The sequence below is a fragment of the Orycteropus afer genome, unplaced genomic scaffold (assembly GCF_000298275.1).
Source record: "Orycteropus afer afer isolate SDZICR_OR568_19922 unplaced genomic scaffold, OryAfe1.0 scaffold00407, whole genome shotgun sequence".
Classification (NCBI taxonomy): Eukaryota; Metazoa; Chordata; class Mammalia; order Tubulidentata; family Orycteropodidae; genus Orycteropus; species Orycteropus afer.
In genome coordinates, this window is record NW_006921994.1 from 108,390 (window position 1) to 118,380 (window position 9,991).

The 9,991-nt window shown below is 46.0% G+C and overlaps 1 pseudogene; it reads right to left on the bottom strand.

Annotated features, from left to right (window-relative positions):
- Positions 1–9,263: 9,263 nt before the first annotated feature.
- On the bottom strand, positions 9,264–9,732 carry LOC103208053 (annotated as a pseudogene).
- Between the last annotated feature and the right edge of the window lie 259 nt (positions 9,733–9,991).

A 9,991-nucleotide genomic window follows, 5' to 3' on the forward strand; every position in this document is an offset into this window, starting at 1 on the left:
GGAAAGCATCCCTCAAATTCATACCCCCCTAAAACCTCAGAATGTGGCCTTCCTTGGATACAGGGTCTTTGCAGATTAATTAACATGAGGTCATACTAGAGTAGGGTGGACCCTCAATCCAACGACTGGTGTCATAAGAAGGCCAAGTGAAGACACAGCTCCATAGAGAGGAAGGCCATGTGAAGACAAGATTGATGCAGCTCCAAGCCAAGGAATGCCAAGGATGGTCAGCCACTGCCAGAGGTGAGGAAGAAGCAAGGACGGATTCTTGCCTAGACCCTTCGGAGGAAGGATGGCCCTGCCAACACCTTGATTTCTAGCCTCCAGAGCTGACACCATACTTTGTTGTTTTAAGATGCTGAGTGTGTTGTAGTTTGCTATGGCAGCAGTGGGAAGTGCATACAAACATTAAATGAAAATCCCCCTATCAGGCACTTATATTTGATCTAATTTAATCCTCACGTAAGTCTCTGTATACTGACTCCATTTTACAGATGGGAAAACTTAGTCTCAGAGAGCTCAAGAGATGCACCCAGACCCCTGGTGCTAGTGAGCCGTGGAAGTGAGATTCAAACTCTAGCCCAGCATCACTCCAGGGAACAGAAAGAACTTTTTGGATAAATTCTTCTACTCACACACAGGAAGACATCCCAGAATGGTCAAATCTAATCAAACGATTTGTCTTTTTAAATCACCACTTACATGGACTTTTTTTCTTCTCTCTCATCAATTCTAATGCGGGGCAAAGACTGTGTGTGGTCCCCCACAAAGCGTCAATCAATGCGGGCCTCGACAATGCCACTAACACATTATCGCTGTGTCTCCCAAATGGACTGTGAGCTAGGCTGGGCAGGAATTAGCATGTTTCTTTGGAAGGTGAGGAAACGGATCTGCAGAAAGCTTAAAGGATTTGCCGGAAGTCACACAGGGACATAGGTGGGACTAGAATACAGCTTTGGGTCCCCGCATTGTCCTTGTTGAAAGACAGGAAATTACAGTAGTTACTCCCAGCCTGCATGTTGAGGAATACACTTGTTCTGTACTCCTCTGTCCTGTGATTGGGGTGCCTGGTGAAGCACATGGTTAATGTGCTCAGCAGCTAACTGAAAGTTTAAGGTTTTGAGTCCACTCAGAGGTGCCCTGCAAGAAAGGTCTGAGGATCTATTGGAAGATCAGCCTCTGGAGACCCCATTGAGATAGCTCTGCTCTGACACTTGGAAGGTCACCACCATCAAGTCAGTCAACTTGACGGCAACTGGTCTGTAAAGTACCAGCACAGTGTCTGGCACGGAGTGGATGGGCAAGCAATGGTTTTTATTCTTATGATGTGTCTTGTCCCTGTCTCTGTTTCAGTCCGAACCATTCTTCATGAGTCTCTACTTCCTCCACCAGCTTGAGATCACTCCCTCTTTCTCTGGAATTGGGATGAATGGTATGCCCTGCTAAGCAGCTCTGGTGGTGTAGTGGGTAAGGCATTTGGCTGCTAACCAAAAGGTTGGTGATTCAAACTCACCAGCTGCTTCACAGAAGAAAGACGTGGCAGTCTGCTTCCCGAAAGATTTACAGCCTTGGGAACCCAGTGGGGGTCGCCATGAGTCAGAATAGACTTGGTGGCAGTGAGTTTGGTTTTGGTTTTGGTGCTCCCTGGTGGCGCAGTGGTAAAAGAACTCAGCTGCTAACTGAAAGGCCAGGGTTCAAATTCACCAGCTGCTACATGGGAGAAAGATGTGGCAGTCTGCTTCCATAAAGATTACAGCCTTGGAATCTCCTCTGTCCTACAGGGTCGTTATGAGTCGGCATCGGTCTGACAGCAGGGGGCTTTTGGTTTGGCACCCAGCTCTTACTCCTTGGGTTCTTTCCATGACTGCAGCCTCACTGTTTTTGGTGGTGGTGGTGGTGGTGTGTGTCTCCTTCATATCCCCACTTAGAGAACAGGTTCCTTGACTGGGTGCATGATCAGTCCTCATGTCCCTTGGGATGCTGGGGAAGCCCGTGCATGGCCCTGCCTGCCAGGAGCAGCAATGGGCCAAGTCCCTCATCAGCTGCTGTTACACTAGAACCCACCCTCCACAGGTGCCGTCCAGGCCCCTGAAGCCCTGTGGGCTCGTCTTCCTGGCAGTAGAGCCAGCAGGAGAATTCCCTGAGCTACTTCCCCTTCTCTGTTTCAGCAATGAAATGTCTCCTACATGGGCAGAGGCAGCATGATGCTGAGTACTATAGACAGCACCATCAGAAACCAGTGGGGTCATCAGACAAGGATGTCACTGGGTTATCATTCCAGTGAGAGAGAGAGGCATCATCTGAAAATCAGGAAATTGGTGAAAAGTCATCTGCCTTCTGTTAGTGACAGTGTCTCTTTACAAAAAGAAGGCTTCACTTTGTGTCCATTCCTTCACTCTAGTCACTGGGATCTTTGTTGAGGATTTACTAGGTGCACAACACTTTGATGTCCCCTTAGGAAAGATCATATACAAGAGAAGTGAAAGGGGTGCATGGACTTGGCAATCTGAATTTATGGTGGGGAGAGATACTCAGATTTGTTGAGTGCTTGCTCTGAGACACGGTGCTAGGAACTTGAATGCAATATTTTGGTTCGTTCTCCTAATGGACCCATGAGGTCCTTATTCCTAACTCCATTTTATAAAGAATTGATGCCTCAGAGAAGGTGAGGACTTGGCACACCGAGTGATTATCCGAGGAAATTCCAACCTGGCTCAGAATCCATCTTTTCTCTTCTAGGGACTTCAGTCTTCCTCCTCCCTCCACCATCATCAAGAAGACCAAAGACACACCTTTTCTGAAGACACCATCTGTTCATGTGCTCCCCCTCTCATACCTCAGGGGCAGGGGCCCACTTCACCGCCCCCCTGCTTCTTCTTTCTCAGTCTCTGTGCCATCACTGGCCTCTCCCGCACTCACTGAAGATTGGCTCCGGGTGGTTCTGGTGTCACTTTCAGTGACGGCATCATCAGGTGGTCGTGGTGTCAACACACTGAACTTCCTCTTCCTGAACGCCTCCTTTACTGTGCTGCAACCCCACTGCACGTGGCTTCTCCTGACCTTGACTGTTGTCTTTGGTAACAACACTCCTTTCCTGAAACTTCCGTGAGTTTCAAGTCCACTGAAAACCTGTGAGCCTATGGGACTGCTGATCAGGGTGCCCCGCCCTTCTGGCTGCCAGGAATGCCAGGTTTTGCTGGGAATTTTCCAGGCCACAAGTGGAGACAGAACTTGTCCTTTCTCTGTGGTTGCAATCTGGGGTGGGGGTGGGGGGGTATGTAGGCAGGAGTTCTTGTGACCATGGCATCTTCTCATTCTGCCCCATGGAGGCGCCCCAGGTGGATGCTGGAATAAGAGAGCCCCTGGGTCCAGTTGCCTCTGTGCTTCCTAATTATTAACCAATGAACCCTCTTTTTGATTGCATTAGTTTGAGATGATTTCTATTATTTAAGACAAAGGGTCCTGTATTAGTCAAGGTTCTCCAGAGAAACAGAACCTTGACTACACATGTTGTTGTTGTTGTTAGGTGCTGCTGAGTCAGTTCCAATTCATAATGACCCTGCGTACAGCAGAACACAACACTGCCCGGTCCTGCCCTGAGTCACCCTCACAATCCTTGCTATGCTTGAGTCTAGGATTGCAGTCACTGTGTGTATCCATCTCTTTTTCCACTGACCCTCTACTTTTCCAAACATGATATTCTTCTCCAGGGACTGGTCCCTTCTGATAACATGACCAAAGTAGGTGAGACAAAGTCTGGTCATTCTTCCTACTAAGGAGCATTCTGGCTGCACTTCCAAATTTTTTTTTTTGTTGTTGTTGTTCTTCTGGCAGTCCATGGTATATTCAATATTCTTCACCAACACCGTAATTGAAATGCATCAATTCTTCTTTGAACTTCTTTATTCATTGTCCAGTTTTCACATGCATATAAGGCGATTGAAAACACCATAGCTTGGGTTAGGTACACCCTAGTCTTCAAAGAGACATCTTCTCTCTTCAACACTTTCAAGAGGTCTTTTGCAGCACATATGCCCAGTGCAGTATGTCTGATTTCTTGACTTCTGCTTCCATAGGCATTGATTTGTCGAGCCAAGCAAAATGAAATCCTTGCCAACTTCAGTCTTTTCTCCATTTATCATGATATTGCCTATTGGTCCTGTTATGAAGATTTTTGGTTTCTTTGGTTGAGGTGTAATACATACTCCAGCCTGTAGTCTTGTCTTCATTAGTAAGTGCTTCAAGTCCTCTTCACTTTCAGTAGGCAAGGTTGTGACACCTGCATATTACAGATTGTTAATAAGTTTTCCTCCAATTCCGAAACCACATTCTTCTCTAGCTTCTCAGATGATTTGCTCAGCATACAGACTGAATAAGTGTGGTGAAAGGATACAACCCTGACACACTCCCTTCTTGATTTTAAATCATGCAATATCTCCTTGTTCTGTTTGAACGACAGCCTCTTGATCGATGTACAGATTTCTCATGAGCACAATTAAGTCTAATAGAATTCCAACTATTTGCAATGTTATCCATAATTTGTTAGGATCCACACAAATGTCTTTGCATAGTCAGTAAAATACAGGTAAACATCCTTCTATGGTGTTCTCTGCTTTCAGCCACTGTCTGTCTGACATCAGCAATGCCCTCCACCTCTCATTCCATGGCCTCTGCTGAATCCAGCTTGAATTTCTGGCAGATGCACTGAACAACATACAGCAATTCTTTAGTTATTTTCAGCAAAATTTTACTTACATGTGATATTAATGATGTTGTTAGATAATTTTCTCATTCTATTGGATCACCTTTTTTTGAATGGACACAAATATGGACCTCTTCCAGTTGGTTGGCTAGGTAGCTGTCTTTCAAATTTCTTGGTGTACATGAATGAATTTTTCCAGCATCGCATTCATTTGTTGAAACATCTCAATGGGCATTCTGTCCATTCCTGGAGCCTGTTTCTCACCAATTCCTTCAGGGCAGCTTAGACTTGTTCCTTAGATACCACCCATTCTTGATCATATGCTACCTCCTGAAATGGTTCAATATATATAAGTTGTATATATAGTTGTATATATATTTAGTAGCGTACATATATGGTTGTAAATTTAGTTATATATATATATATATATACATATATACACACACACGTATACATATATATGTAGTTACGTGTGTATGTATAGACACACACACACACACACACACACAGAGACGGATTTCAATTATTTGGTTCACACGCTGATTGGGGAGTGGCTAGCATATCTGTAGGGCAGGGTGGCGGGCAGAAAACTGGCAGGGTGTCTATGTGATAGTCATGAGGCAGAGTTCTTTGCTCTCTGGAAAACCTCAGTTTTCGCTCTTATGACTTCAACTGATTGGATGAGGCTGCCCACAATATTGAGGATAATATTCTTAAAGTCAAGTGCTCATAGATGTTAACCACATGCATAAAATACCTTCACAGCAACACTCAGATTAGTGTGAGATGAAATCACTGGGTGCTGGAGCCCAGGCAAGGTGACACATAGACTGACCATCACAGGTCCCAATTCATAAACCCAGCCAGATTCCATAGATAGTATTTCAGCCTCTTTTGTGAAACCTTTAATTCCATCTCCCTTCTGTTTTAGCCACCTAGAAAACACTTCACCTTCTCTGCGCTTGAACCTGGTCGCTGAGTTTACTGCAGAAAAGCATACTCATCGGGAGCAGACAGCGCCACCGTGGGCCCATGGTCCTGACCTTCTCACCCTGCTCACTGCTCTTTCTCAGCAGGAGATGCTTGGAACTTTCTTTACCTCAACTTAAGATTTTCCTCCCCTCCTCTCTCAGGAAATGCTCTTGCCTCCTACCTAACAGAGGACATAGCTGTCCTGGAACGATGACTTCTTGGACTCCCTGCTCTGGTTCCCTAGTGCCACTCTGACAGGAATAGACCACAAATGGGGTGGCTTTAACAAACAGGAGTTTATTCTCTTACAGCTTGGGAGGCTAAAAGTCCGAGTTGAAAGTGCCAGGCGCTAGGGGCTGGGTGAAAGCCCCTTGACCTTGCGCTTCAGCTCTGCCTCTTGCTCCTGGCCCACTGAAGCTAGAGGTATCTCTTCACTCAGGCAGCTACTGGCTGCTGAGGCTAACAAGCCCAGGGTCAACAAATAAAATGGCACAGTCCCAGTGTCACCAAATCACACAGCAGGCCATTAATTCAAATCCACTGAAAGTCCCAAGGTCGGCAGCATGGCAGGCTGCTGAGCAACGACATAGCTACATGCAGGGTTCAAGCGTGCCATAAACTGGAGACCATTCCCAAAGCTGTTTCTTATATATGGGAAGCAGACCACATACCCAAAGCAGCTACTCAGCTGCTCCAATAGATTCCACCATGGAGTTAATTACCAATCTCACCATGGGGAATAGCTATATTCAGCTGCCCAGCCACTCAACCAGGTTGACACAGCCCAGCCAGGTTGACACACAAACTTAACTACCACACTCCCCCAGCTCCACCAAGGTTAGAGCTGTAGCAGGAGGCATCTTGGTTAAAATCAAAGATGGCCACAGTTTGAACCAATTGTTCTCAGAGGAGTGTGGGATCCTCTTCGGGAGACGACAGCTCCATTTTCAGATTGTGATAGGCAAATGAGTTAAAAATAAAGCTAACTGCCGCCGCACAGTAAGGAACCCTGGTGGTGCAATGGTGAAGCACTCGGCTGCACACCAAAGGGTGGGCGGTTTGAACCCACTTAGCAGCTCTGCGGCAGAAAGAGCAGGGGATTTGCTGGCACAGAGATGACAGCTTAGGGGCAGCTGTCTCTCACGTGGGGTTGCTATGACTTGAAAATCAGCTCGAGGGTACTTAACAACAATCACAGCTCAAGAAAGTCACAGCTCAACAAAGTCACCAATGGTAGGAAACAGGGAGGCACTGGCTGCTGGAGTGGAGACCCAGTGGGGAGAGCGGGCCTGGTCCTCAGGATCTCAGACTGGCCCAGGGAGAAAGGCCCAGGCCACTGAAAGCCAGTTTGGGTCCTGACTGCTAAGAAAACGTCAAGGTTCCCAGCAAGGGCCAGCCAGTTAAAAGTCTCTGCGTGGTGTTCATATTGATGAGGAACGCAGGTGGGCCCTGTGTTCTCACCCACTCCCACGCCCTTGGGAAGAGCCAGGGTGGACCTCCCTGAGACTGGGGGTGCAAGGAGCCACAGGACAGGGGTGCCTACTGCTCGTTTTCCATTATTCCTGCTCTGCACTGTGCCTCATCCCCCCTCTGCTGCACTAGCAGCCTTGGGTTTGTGGGGCTGGGGGACTTAAAGGCAGGCCTCTTACCTGCTTGGGATAGGACTGCAGAAAGAGAGGACAACCACCTGAGCATACTCCCCACAAATGCCCCAGAGGCCTCTCCAGCTCAACATGCCCAAACTCAGTTCCTTTTGTGTCCCACATCACTGAGGTCCCTGTTTCACTCACAGTCCACCACTTCCTTCCCACCCAAAGTCTCAATCCTTCCCTCTCCTCTCCATCACTCTCCACATTCTGGCTTGTTTATCCTGTTTTTGAAACATCTTTCACTTTTTCCCTCTCTTCCTCCCCATTGTCTTGGTCTAGACCTTAACCATTTCATTGCCAGATAACCATCTCAGATCTCTTCAAACGCTGCCTTAGTGAGCAGGCAAAATAGGGAACTGATTGGCCGTACTGCTGAGCAGTATAGCTGAGCCCTCAGTTTCTAACTCAAGTGATTTATCAAAGGAATAAAGGCTTGTTGTTGTTAAGTGCCATCAAGTTGGTTCCGACTCGTAGCAGCTTTCCGTACACCAGAATGAAACACTTCCTGGTCCTGCACTGTCCTCACAATCATCGCTGTATTTGAACCCTTTATTGCAGCCATTGTATCTATCTATCTCACTGAGGGTCTTCATCTTCTTTGCTGACCCTCTACTTTATCAAATAGTATGTTCTTCTCCAGGGACAGGTCTCTCCTGATAACATGTCCAAAGTACTTGAGATGAAGTCTCATCATCCTTGCTTCTAAGAAGCATTCCAAGACAGATTGGTTTGTTCTTCTGGCCAAAACCAAACCAAACTCACCAAACTCACTGCCATCAAGTCGATTCTGACTCATAGGGACCCCTTTTGGGTTTCTGAGGTGATAAATCTTTATGGAAGTAGATTGCCCAGTCTTCCTTCCATGGAGTGGCTGGTGGGTTTGAACTGCCAACCTTCTTGTTAGCTGTCAAATGCCTTAGGCACTAGGCCATCAGAGCTCCTTTGTTCTTCTGGCAGTCCATGGTATATTCAATATTCTTGGTCAACACCACAATTCAAATGTATCCATACTTCTTCAGTCTTCCTTTTTCATTGTCCAGCTTTCACATGTATATGGGGTGATTGAAAATACCACAGCTTGGGTCAGGTACGCTTTAGTCCTCAAGGTGACATCTTTGCTTTTGAACAATTTCAAGAGGTCTTTTGCAGCAGATTTACCCAATGCAATATGTCATTTGAGTTCTTGACTGCTGCTTCCATGGGTGTTGATTGTGGATCCAAGTAAAATGAAATACCTGACAACTTCATTCTTCTCTCCATTTATCATGATGTTGTTTATTGGTCCAGGTGTGAGGATTTTATTTTAGGTTGAGGTGTAATCCATACTGCAGGCTGCAGTCTTTGATCTCCATCAGTAAGTGCTTCAGTGGTCTTCAATTTCAGCAAGCAGATCGTGTCATCTGTACATTACAGTTTGTGAATGAGTCTTCCTCCAATCTTCTTCATATAGTTCAGCTTCTTGGATTATTTGCTCAGTTTACAGATCAAGTAAGGATGGTGAAAGATACAACAGTGACATACTTGTTTCCCGATTTTAAACCACCCAGGATCTCCTTTTTCTGTTGGAACAATGGTCTCTTGGTCTATATACATGCTCTGCATGAACACAAACAGGAATCTCTTCCAGTCAGCTGGCTGGGTAGCTGTCTTCCAAATTTCTTGGCGTAGATGAGCGAGTGCTTCCAGCATTGCATTGGTTTGTTGAAACATCTTAGTTGGTATCCTGTCAATTCCTAGAGCCTTGTTTTTTCCCAGTGCCTTCAGTGCAGCTTGGACTTCTTTTACGACACCATTGGTATTGATCATATGCTGCCTCCTGGAATGGCTGAACATTGACCAATTGTTTCGGTACAGTGACTCTGTGTATTCCTTCCATCTTCTTTTGTGTGTGTGTGTGTGGTAAAAAAATTCATATTTAGAATTAGCCAGCTGGACTCGATTTAGATGATCCCAATTTTGTTGGCAACATCCAAAGCATCATAGTCAGGAGCCAGTCGAACATATGCCTTCTTCTCTCCATCAGGCTGATCAAGGTGTTAACCTTGGCCACATCAATGTCATAGAGCTTCTCCACAGCCTGTTTGATCTGGTGCTTGTTGGCTTTGACATCCACGATGAACACAAGTGTGCTGTTATCGTCTATCTTCTTCATGGCAGACTCAGTAGTCAGAGGGAACTTGATGATAGCATAGTGATCAAGCTTGTTTCTCCTGGAGGTGCTCTTCTGAGGATATTTGGGGCACCTGCGGAGCCTCAGTGTCTTAGGCCACCGGAAGGAGGGTGACATGCGGATCTTCTTTTTTTGTGGCTGTGGACGCCCTTCAGCACTGCCTTCTTGGCCTTCAACGCCTTCGCTTTGGCTTCAGTTTTGGGAAGGGTAGGGGCTTCCTTCTTCATTTTCGGCGCCATCTTTGTAAAAAGGCTTTCCGTCTTCTTTTGATGCTCCCTGCATTACTCATATGTTGCCCATAGAATCCTTCAGCATCGCAACTTGAGGCTTGAAGTTTTTCTTCAGTATTTTTCTGCTTGAGAAATGTCAAGTGTGTTCTTCTATCCAAGGAATAAAGGCTTATTTTAAAGGAAATTCATTACGATTCATGTAACTAAGTACATTTGATTGTCCTTTGGCATCTGTGCTTAGTAAAAAATACAAGTTATTGAACAATTG